The sequence below is a fragment of the Dromaius novaehollandiae genome, chromosome 23 (genome assembly GCF_036370855.1).
Source record: "Dromaius novaehollandiae isolate bDroNov1 chromosome 23, bDroNov1.hap1, whole genome shotgun sequence".
Lineage (NCBI taxonomy): Eukaryota > Metazoa > Chordata > Aves > Casuariiformes > Dromaiidae > Dromaius > Dromaius novaehollandiae.
Window position 1 is genome coordinate 5,085,347 of NC_088120.1, and position 7,586 is coordinate 5,092,932.

The 7,586-nt window shown below is 52.1% G+C and overlaps 1 protein-coding gene across 7 annotated transcripts in view; it reads right to left on the reverse strand.

Annotated features, from left to right (window-relative positions):
• HIVEP3 (HIVEP zinc finger 3) overlaps window positions 1-5,619 on the reverse strand; it is a 282,773-nt gene extending 277,154 nt beyond the window's left edge. For 6 of the 7 annotated variants that reach the window (XR_010392644.1, XM_064524926.1, XM_064524927.1 and 3 more), the window contains exons 1-2: window positions 5,446-5,619; window positions 4,340-4,449 (exon numbers count right to left, since the gene is read on the reverse strand). The gene's annotated coding sequence lies outside the window, so the exon portion shown is untranslated. Of the gene's footprint in view, window positions 1-4,339; window positions 4,953-5,445 lie in introns of those variants that run through there. The other variant, XM_064524925.1, reaches the window with a different exon arrangement.
• Between the last annotated feature and the right edge of the window lie 1,967 nt (window positions 5,620-7,586).

A 7,586-nucleotide genomic window follows, 5' to 3' on the forward strand; every position in this document is an offset into this window, starting at 1 on the left:
GGTTTTGTCCAAGCTGTGAAAAAGTTGGGACACTTGAGGCTGGGATAAGCACAACCCATCGGAAGGTCAAACCACAGAGGATTCGCAAGCGGGAGTCCCCGGCCAGCAACAAGCAAGCAGGGCTATGGGACCATCCTCTCCCCAGCTGCAGGAAGAGGCACGTCAGCAGGGATCGTTAGGGTCAGAGTCGTTAGACTGTCCACACGTCCAGCCCAGCTCCACGCTGGGGCCAGCGGCTGGACTCCTGGGGCCTCACCCCCGCGACGATTTCGGGGCTGCCCTCCCCTCCGCGCCCCAGGGGACACGGAGCGTCCCGCGGCCCTTCCCAGCGAGGATTTTGAACCGCAGCTCTCCAAGATCATGCTGGTCCCCATGGCCATGCTGCTGTGGGCAATTCGACCAGTTAAGTTACTCTAGCCATGGGTAATAGCAACCGGTCCAGCGTTCACCTCCAGACAGCCTGGACCTCACAGGGCTGCTCTGGAACTTATCAGGAGCCAGGATTACTCATCCTTCAAACAATAACCGTCATCTATACAATAAAATACACTGCCCCATGCATTTTCCTATGGCACTGGTGTCTGCCCAGCAAATACTCAGTCATCTAAAAAAAGCGAGCACTGTTGTCTGCAGTTGGAGCTTAAAGTCAAAACTTGTTACTTCTACTTTCATTCTGCCAGGGACTCACACTGAGATCTTGGCCAAACGACTCCCCTTCCCTCCTCCCCATTTCCCACGTAGAAGAAAAAGAAAGAAGCACGAAGGTTAAATGGGAACAAAAGAGGCCATGCTACTTTCTTCCCCCCACCTCAGTTAACCACTGAGATCAGAGTTGAGCAAATACATGACTTACATAGCTGGTACGTTTCCATTCTTGGCACAAAAGTTTCCGAGCTTTTTAAAGAACTAAATGAAGAGATTTGGGCTATGAATTCTGACATCCCTTTTACAATGAGGTCAAGAGTATGGTTACATACGGATAAGCAACAAACAGCCTTCAACCAATCCCTCTTCATAGAACTATGTGCACATATAAACCATCAAATAAATAAATGTGCTGGGATGTACTATTCCTCGGTGCATCCATACTAACCAAGGTTACATGTCTGTCTCGGCGGAACCAGCTGCAGATATTTAGCTGTTACATGGAAAAAGGAGATATTTTTTAGCCACAAACAAGACTAGAGTGGTTTTCACTTCTACCAGCACAAGGGAGAGAGACTTGCTCCCAGCTGGTCCAATTAAAAATGATGGTTTTAGGTCAATATTGTATTACTGTTCTCCTGGCACTGGTCCCTTCCTCACCAGCTTCGCATCATGAATAAAGATAGCTGAGATTTCTGGTAATTGCTGGACCAACCCAGGGCCAGGTGGAAAACCAGAACTATGCTAATGCATACACAATGAGGAGAAGGCCTTTAAAGCACTCTAAACCCGGGCTTCTCGAGGGGTCCATTAAAACCTCTTGGCCCATCTACAACTGTCTCAGTTTTCCCAGATAATATCTCCATTTACACAACTCTATTGAACAGGAGGGCTACAAGCTTTTCCAGAAATGAGAAGAGATGCTTGAGAACCATTTGAAAACCATGGACTTGCATGTCATGTGAATTTACAGGAGTTTTACAACTGTTTCAAGCAAAATAATTAACAGCTTCCTTTGAGAGCCTGATACCGTTCAGTGACCAGGGTCCTGGTGCCTCTGAGAGTCATAGCCTTGCTCTTGTTTTTCACTTCCCTTTCTCAGAAGTTGATGAAAGAATAAAAGTCAGATTTATGCAGGGCCACTAACTCCCATTGGTCCCGAAGTATTACAGAGACTTCATAAAAGGGTAACTACACACATTACTCAAGTGCAACCACTTCTGCAGTGGAACAAGCTAGATGTTTCGCAGCACCGGCGCGTACACGCGTAACAAAACACAAAATTCACTGAGTCCTGCTAAAACCAAGAAAACACAAAATTCATTGAGTCTTGCTAAAACCGCCAGGAAGGAGGATTTGGGCCAGGCCCTCGTGACCCCCAGACAGAGCAGAGCTGGAGCCCATGCCCCACACCGTGATGAGGCAACGTGTCTGAGATGATTCAGGAGGAAAAACGCCACCTTCCTGTCCTCCCCCCTCCTTAATCACCCGCTTGGGCTTTCTCTGGAGGTTTCTCATCCCAAGTGTTTCTCACCAGCACAGACAACCGCCGCCAATCCGAGCCGAGCGAAACCTCAGGACTGGAAACAAGACGGCGATCTCCTACATGGTACCGCTTCCATAAAACAAGTAGAACAAGCAGGCCCGCCAAAATAAATAAATAAAGTTCTCCCTTCCTCCCTCCTCCCCAGTTTTATTACAGCTGGGAGAATTGGCATCCTCTTGAATAGAAACAAATCTTTCTCAAAAAAATAAAATAAAATAAAAAATAATAATCAAGCAGCAGTGTTGGGCCCCCAGGTTCATTGACCCAGCAGTAGAACCAGCGAGAAAGACTCCTCCTCGCAGGACCATGTTGCCCCACTGCAACCCAAGCCAAGAGTCACCGGCAGGACGATTTGGGGGAATACCCCCTTTCTCCTGGCTGCAAAGCCCGGAGTTGGAAGGACCCGAGTTCACGTCTGCATTCGTATTTGCCATTTCTGGAAGACCAGGGTGAAAGGGAAAGGCAGGCAAAGTGTCTGCACTCGCGTGTGCTGCAAAGTCCCCATGCGGGGACAAGGTAAAGGCCCAGCGACAGGGACCTCCCTGACAGCTACCACATCCATGATGAGTACATACATGGAGGAAAAAAAAAAAAGAAAAGAAAAAAAAAGAAAAAAAACCCACAGGCTTCGAGGAGTATTCCCGTATCCACTCAGCCACTGGGTCAAAAGCACGTTTTAATGAAATTCTCCTGGATTCACCCCACATCACAAACTCTTAATTAAAAATTATCTGCTTGTGGGAAAAAAAAGGGGGGGGAGAGGGAGGCGCAGCATATTCAGTTCTGATTACTTTATATCTGTCAGATTAGATATTCACCGGTTCTCTTTCTAGGAAGCCTCAAGGGGTTGTTTTTATGAAATAATTATTTTATTTCATGTGCTGCCCACTCTTGGCTTGCACCGTTAATCCAGCGTAAACTTTTTGCAGACCCTTTCCTTCGTAGCCAGGCAGAAGCTACAGACACCTCACACACGCACACAGGGAAGGAGAGAAATACGCTGCTCCCAAATGCACTTAAAAACACCGAGATTGAAATCCCAACTTCCAGACAAAAAGCTAATTTTTGCCCTCGGAGGCTCGTAAGACCGAAGCAAAGGGACGATGGCAACGAGGGCAGAGCTGAGCCCTCCGAGAGGCCACTGCAGTCCCTGCTGCAAGTGCAGCCTTGCAGCTCGGCGCAGCCCAGCCGAAAATCCCCGGCGCAGGCGGCAGCCACAGGCAGGTACTGCAGGAGGTTGCTGTGAGCCATCTGCAGGCTCCTTCACCTGCGTCCGCATCGACAGCCCGCCAAAACGGAGGAGAACCGGCGCTCGCCGCGAAGGACGGGCCTCCGGCGGCAGCATCCGAGCACCGGCACCGAACGCACGCAAATAAAAATCAGGCAGGCTGAGAAAGAGAAAGCCCGTGCTGGGGCTACAGGCAGAAATGCATCTGTGAAAATGATTTTGATTTTAATATACGTGCGCTGTAGCATCGACTAACAGCTGCTGGCGTTCAGCAGGGAATACGAAACCAAGCCGGGAAAGGGAGCAGGGCCTCGGCACACGCACCCGGCATCACCTGCGGGGCCGGCGCGATGCTGGCCGGGGCGCGTGGGGCTCCCCACGGAGCAGCGCAACCGCCTGCACCCAGTGCCACGGCCGGGGCGCCCGAAGGCAGCGAGCGGCCCATTGCACGCCATGGCGAGCTTGCACTTCACTAACACATACACACGTATATATACACACAGCGTTTTGCTCCCACCTCCGCCAGCCAGCCTCCCACGAGCAAAACCCTCCACCCGCGCGGAGAAGAGAACCCAAGTTGCCGTCAGCCAACGATAAATGCATGCGACAGCCCGAGCTCATTAGGCGGCCGGGAGCAGCGGGCAGGGTTAGGCGCTGGATGCGCCCTGATTGACACCGCTGAGGTTACCTCGGGCTCGGGGTGCTGGCCCGTCGCTGGGGCGCACGCAGCCCCGCACACGCACTCGGCGCGCAGAGACGCTCGCCGGCAACCTGACACCTTTCGGGAAGGAAAGCGCAGGCAAAATGGAATCTCGCCCCTACAACCGCGGGAACAGCGCAAAAAAAAATACCCTGCTTGCAAATAACACCCGCAGAGAACAAAAAAAAGGAAAAAAAAGAAAAGGAGCCGCGGTGCCTACCTTTGCTGGGTGACGGCCGGCAGATCCCCCGCTGTTTCGGATCGGTGACTGTTCCCTTCTTTATGATATGTTCGGCTCAGCCAGTGCTATTTGCATTCTTTCATTAGCACCTGTTTCAAGTAAGGAAGGAGAAAGCTCATTACGAGATCAGCTTCCTTTCAAAATAAATCAGGGGGAAAAAAATCGGATGCACGCTGCCAAATAATAATAACGCTATTAAAATAATAATAAAAAAATGTACATTAAAGCCCCAAACTAGGCAGTTTAATAATGGGAGATCTTGCAGGTTGTGAGCATGCTCCAGCCGGAACAAATCCTTCCTCTGTTATTCCTCTGAATAAAAATAAACGGCGATCAAGAAACCCAAACGGAAGCTTCCTCCTAGAATCCCTGCTGCTGAAAAATATGTAATAAATTCAGCCTGAAGACGCAGACTCTAATCAGCAGCTGTTTTCTGGATCCAAAGCCAGCCAAAGCCTCTCTTGTCTTTTCCCACTATGAGTCTAGGCCTTTTTGAAAAGGGTTTTAACCTTTTAAAGATACAGTACACCAATTATCACTTCGGGAGAACTGTCACTCGCCGCGCAAATAGATTAATAACTAAGGATCAGCTGCAGCACCGAAACAGCGGGGAGGGGTATGGTTTGCCCTAGCCGTCTTTCTTTGTGAATATTATTGCAATAAGATTCCCCCCCCCCCTTTTGGGTAATAATAATAAACTGAAAACTTGCCACTCGGCTCTTGGATAAATGCACAGTCATTACAGAAATGAATAGCTGCTAGTTGCAGTTCGCACAATTATACAGCCGCTGCTTATCAGGGTTAAATTGCTTGCAAGTGAATTCTCGCTGTTAACAGTTTCTGCCCCAGCCCGCGGCGTGAGGGGGTTAATGTCACGCAGCGAGGAGCTCTGTCAAGTGCTTCCCAGCAAACTGCGGCGCAAAGTTTTAAGCGCGCAGCCCCGGCGCGGCGATACAGCGGGGAGCGGGGAGCGGGGAGCGGGGAGCGGGGCGCCCCGCGGCAGCCGCCCGCCCCGTCCCGCCCCGTCCCGTCCCGTCCCGTCCCGCCGCCGCCGGCCGCTGCGGTGCCGCCGGGGCCCGGCCCACCTGCGTGGCGACCGCGTCCTGCTGCTCGGCGGCCGGCGAGCGCGGGGCCATCCCCGGGGGGCTGCGCTGGGCACCCGCCGCGCTCCCGCGGCCGCTCCTCCGCGCGGCCCCTGGCAGGGAAACCATTGGGAGAGCGAGCGGTCCTCCCTCCCTCTTCCTCCCCCCCCCCCCGCCCTCCTCCTCCTCCTCCTCCTCCTCCTCCTCCTCCTCCTCAGCAGAAAAATCATCATATTTCATGTGTCGTCGCTCCAGCTCGCCGCCCGGCCCCGCCAATTGGCTGGGCACTTGCAGGCGGAAATGTCAGCAGCAGCGCGGTGCCCGGCGGCCCTCGGCGGCCCGGAGCGGGAAGCGGGGCCTTTGGGGCCAGGTCGCTGCGGTGCGGAGGGGCGCGGGCTGCCGGCTCGGCCTCGACCCGCCCGGCCGCGCTGTGCTGCGGGCGAGGAGCGTTTCCCGACGCACCGCAGCCCGCGCCCTCCCCGGGGCCGCACCGCCTCCCCTGCCAGCACCGGCTCTGGGGTTTAGCTGGGGCCGTGCTACAGGTGGTGTAGCTGCATGGAGGGAGACCGTCTGTCAAAGATGCACTTCATGCACCTTTTTTTTTAAAAAAAATTTCCCTTTCTCCATCCAAACTCACTGATTTCCAAAGCGCGTTTGTTCACGGCTTGCACCCCGCTTTTAGACCTTGCGAGCGAGATGTATCAGCATGCCCTTCCTCATCGGAATAGCTGGGGCTTGGAAATACTCAGGGACTTGCCTGGAGGTACACAGCGTGCAGCAACGGCTCCGGTAGGAAGGCAGCCCAAGGCTCCCCGGCTCATCGTCTGATCGCTCTGCCTCGGCGAGAAAAAGGGGGGGGGGGGGACAAAAAAAAAATCCTAAAAATCTTCTTGGGAGATGGGTTAATGGAATACCAGAAGTAAATGAATCGTCATGAAAACAGTCACCTGCTTTCCCTGCAAACGCGCTATGTAAAAAGGAAAGGGGAGCACGTGCGATGGCGCTGGAAAACATTCCAAGGCACAATTCTGCCAGACTTTGCTGCTGGCTTCTTTAACGTAACAGAGGAGTAGAGAAGAATGGAAATATGAGAGGCTAAAAGCTTATTTTTATTTCGTTGCTGCTTACAGGAGGATAAAAAAAATTGCATTGTCACAAAAAATAAAGAGGATTTGAGTACAGCAGTTATGATACAAATCAGCTTATGAAACCCACAGTTCACTACCGATTGTGATAAAACACAGTAGTAAATGGGCGATACGTTGGTTGGAAGAGTAAAAACCAAGGCTTCGTTATCTGGCCATCTTACGAGCAGCCCTGAAGTCAGAGTCACATCAGCCAGCAGATCCAGCCCAGAGCTGTGTGCTTCTGCAGGAGGAACTTGGCAGTCACCATTGCAACCATCTACCACGTCCTCCACCTCCCTTTGTCAAGGCAAGTGCTTTGGCACAGCAGAAACTCATCACCACTGTGTGTCACTGTAGGCATTAAAACAAGTGCAGCAAGAGGGAAGAAAGTGGGAGAATCAGGCTATTAAGCCAAAACCACTGTGTCAGTCCACAGAGCCACAGGACACAGTACTTCTTGCTGAAATCTGGAAGGGGAATAAAAACATGAAGTCACACCACACGACATGTAGTCACCTCCGCTCACCCGAGCTGCCTGTCGGAGGAGATGAGCCAACTCTCTCGTGGCACGTCTGCAAGGCGCCGCGCGGCTCCGTGCATGAGCGCCCAAATGGATTAGCTAAATTGTGGACGTAGTATCGCCACATCGGTGTTGCGCTCCTATCAGGTTAAAACCCTGCACGTCAGGTTGGCCCAGATGGAGCTGTGTGGCGCAGCCCTTGGAGATGACTTCAGTTCTGTGGGCCTCATTGTCCTCACCCCTAAGCCATATGCAAAAATAGCTGTGCTAAGAAAGTATGGCAGAATCTGAGTCTGTCATGTTCCCCTTTAAACTCCTAAATGTCTGACAGCAAAAGCAGAGCGACCATCACTATCCAACTCGGTGCTCAGCAGTCATAAGAATTGCACCAGGAAGATCTCACAGTCTGACCTCCTGAGGAAAACAGGCCACAACACTCCCCAGAATGAATTCCCACCTGAACTAAAGAATTTTTTGAGGAAAATATCCAATACATT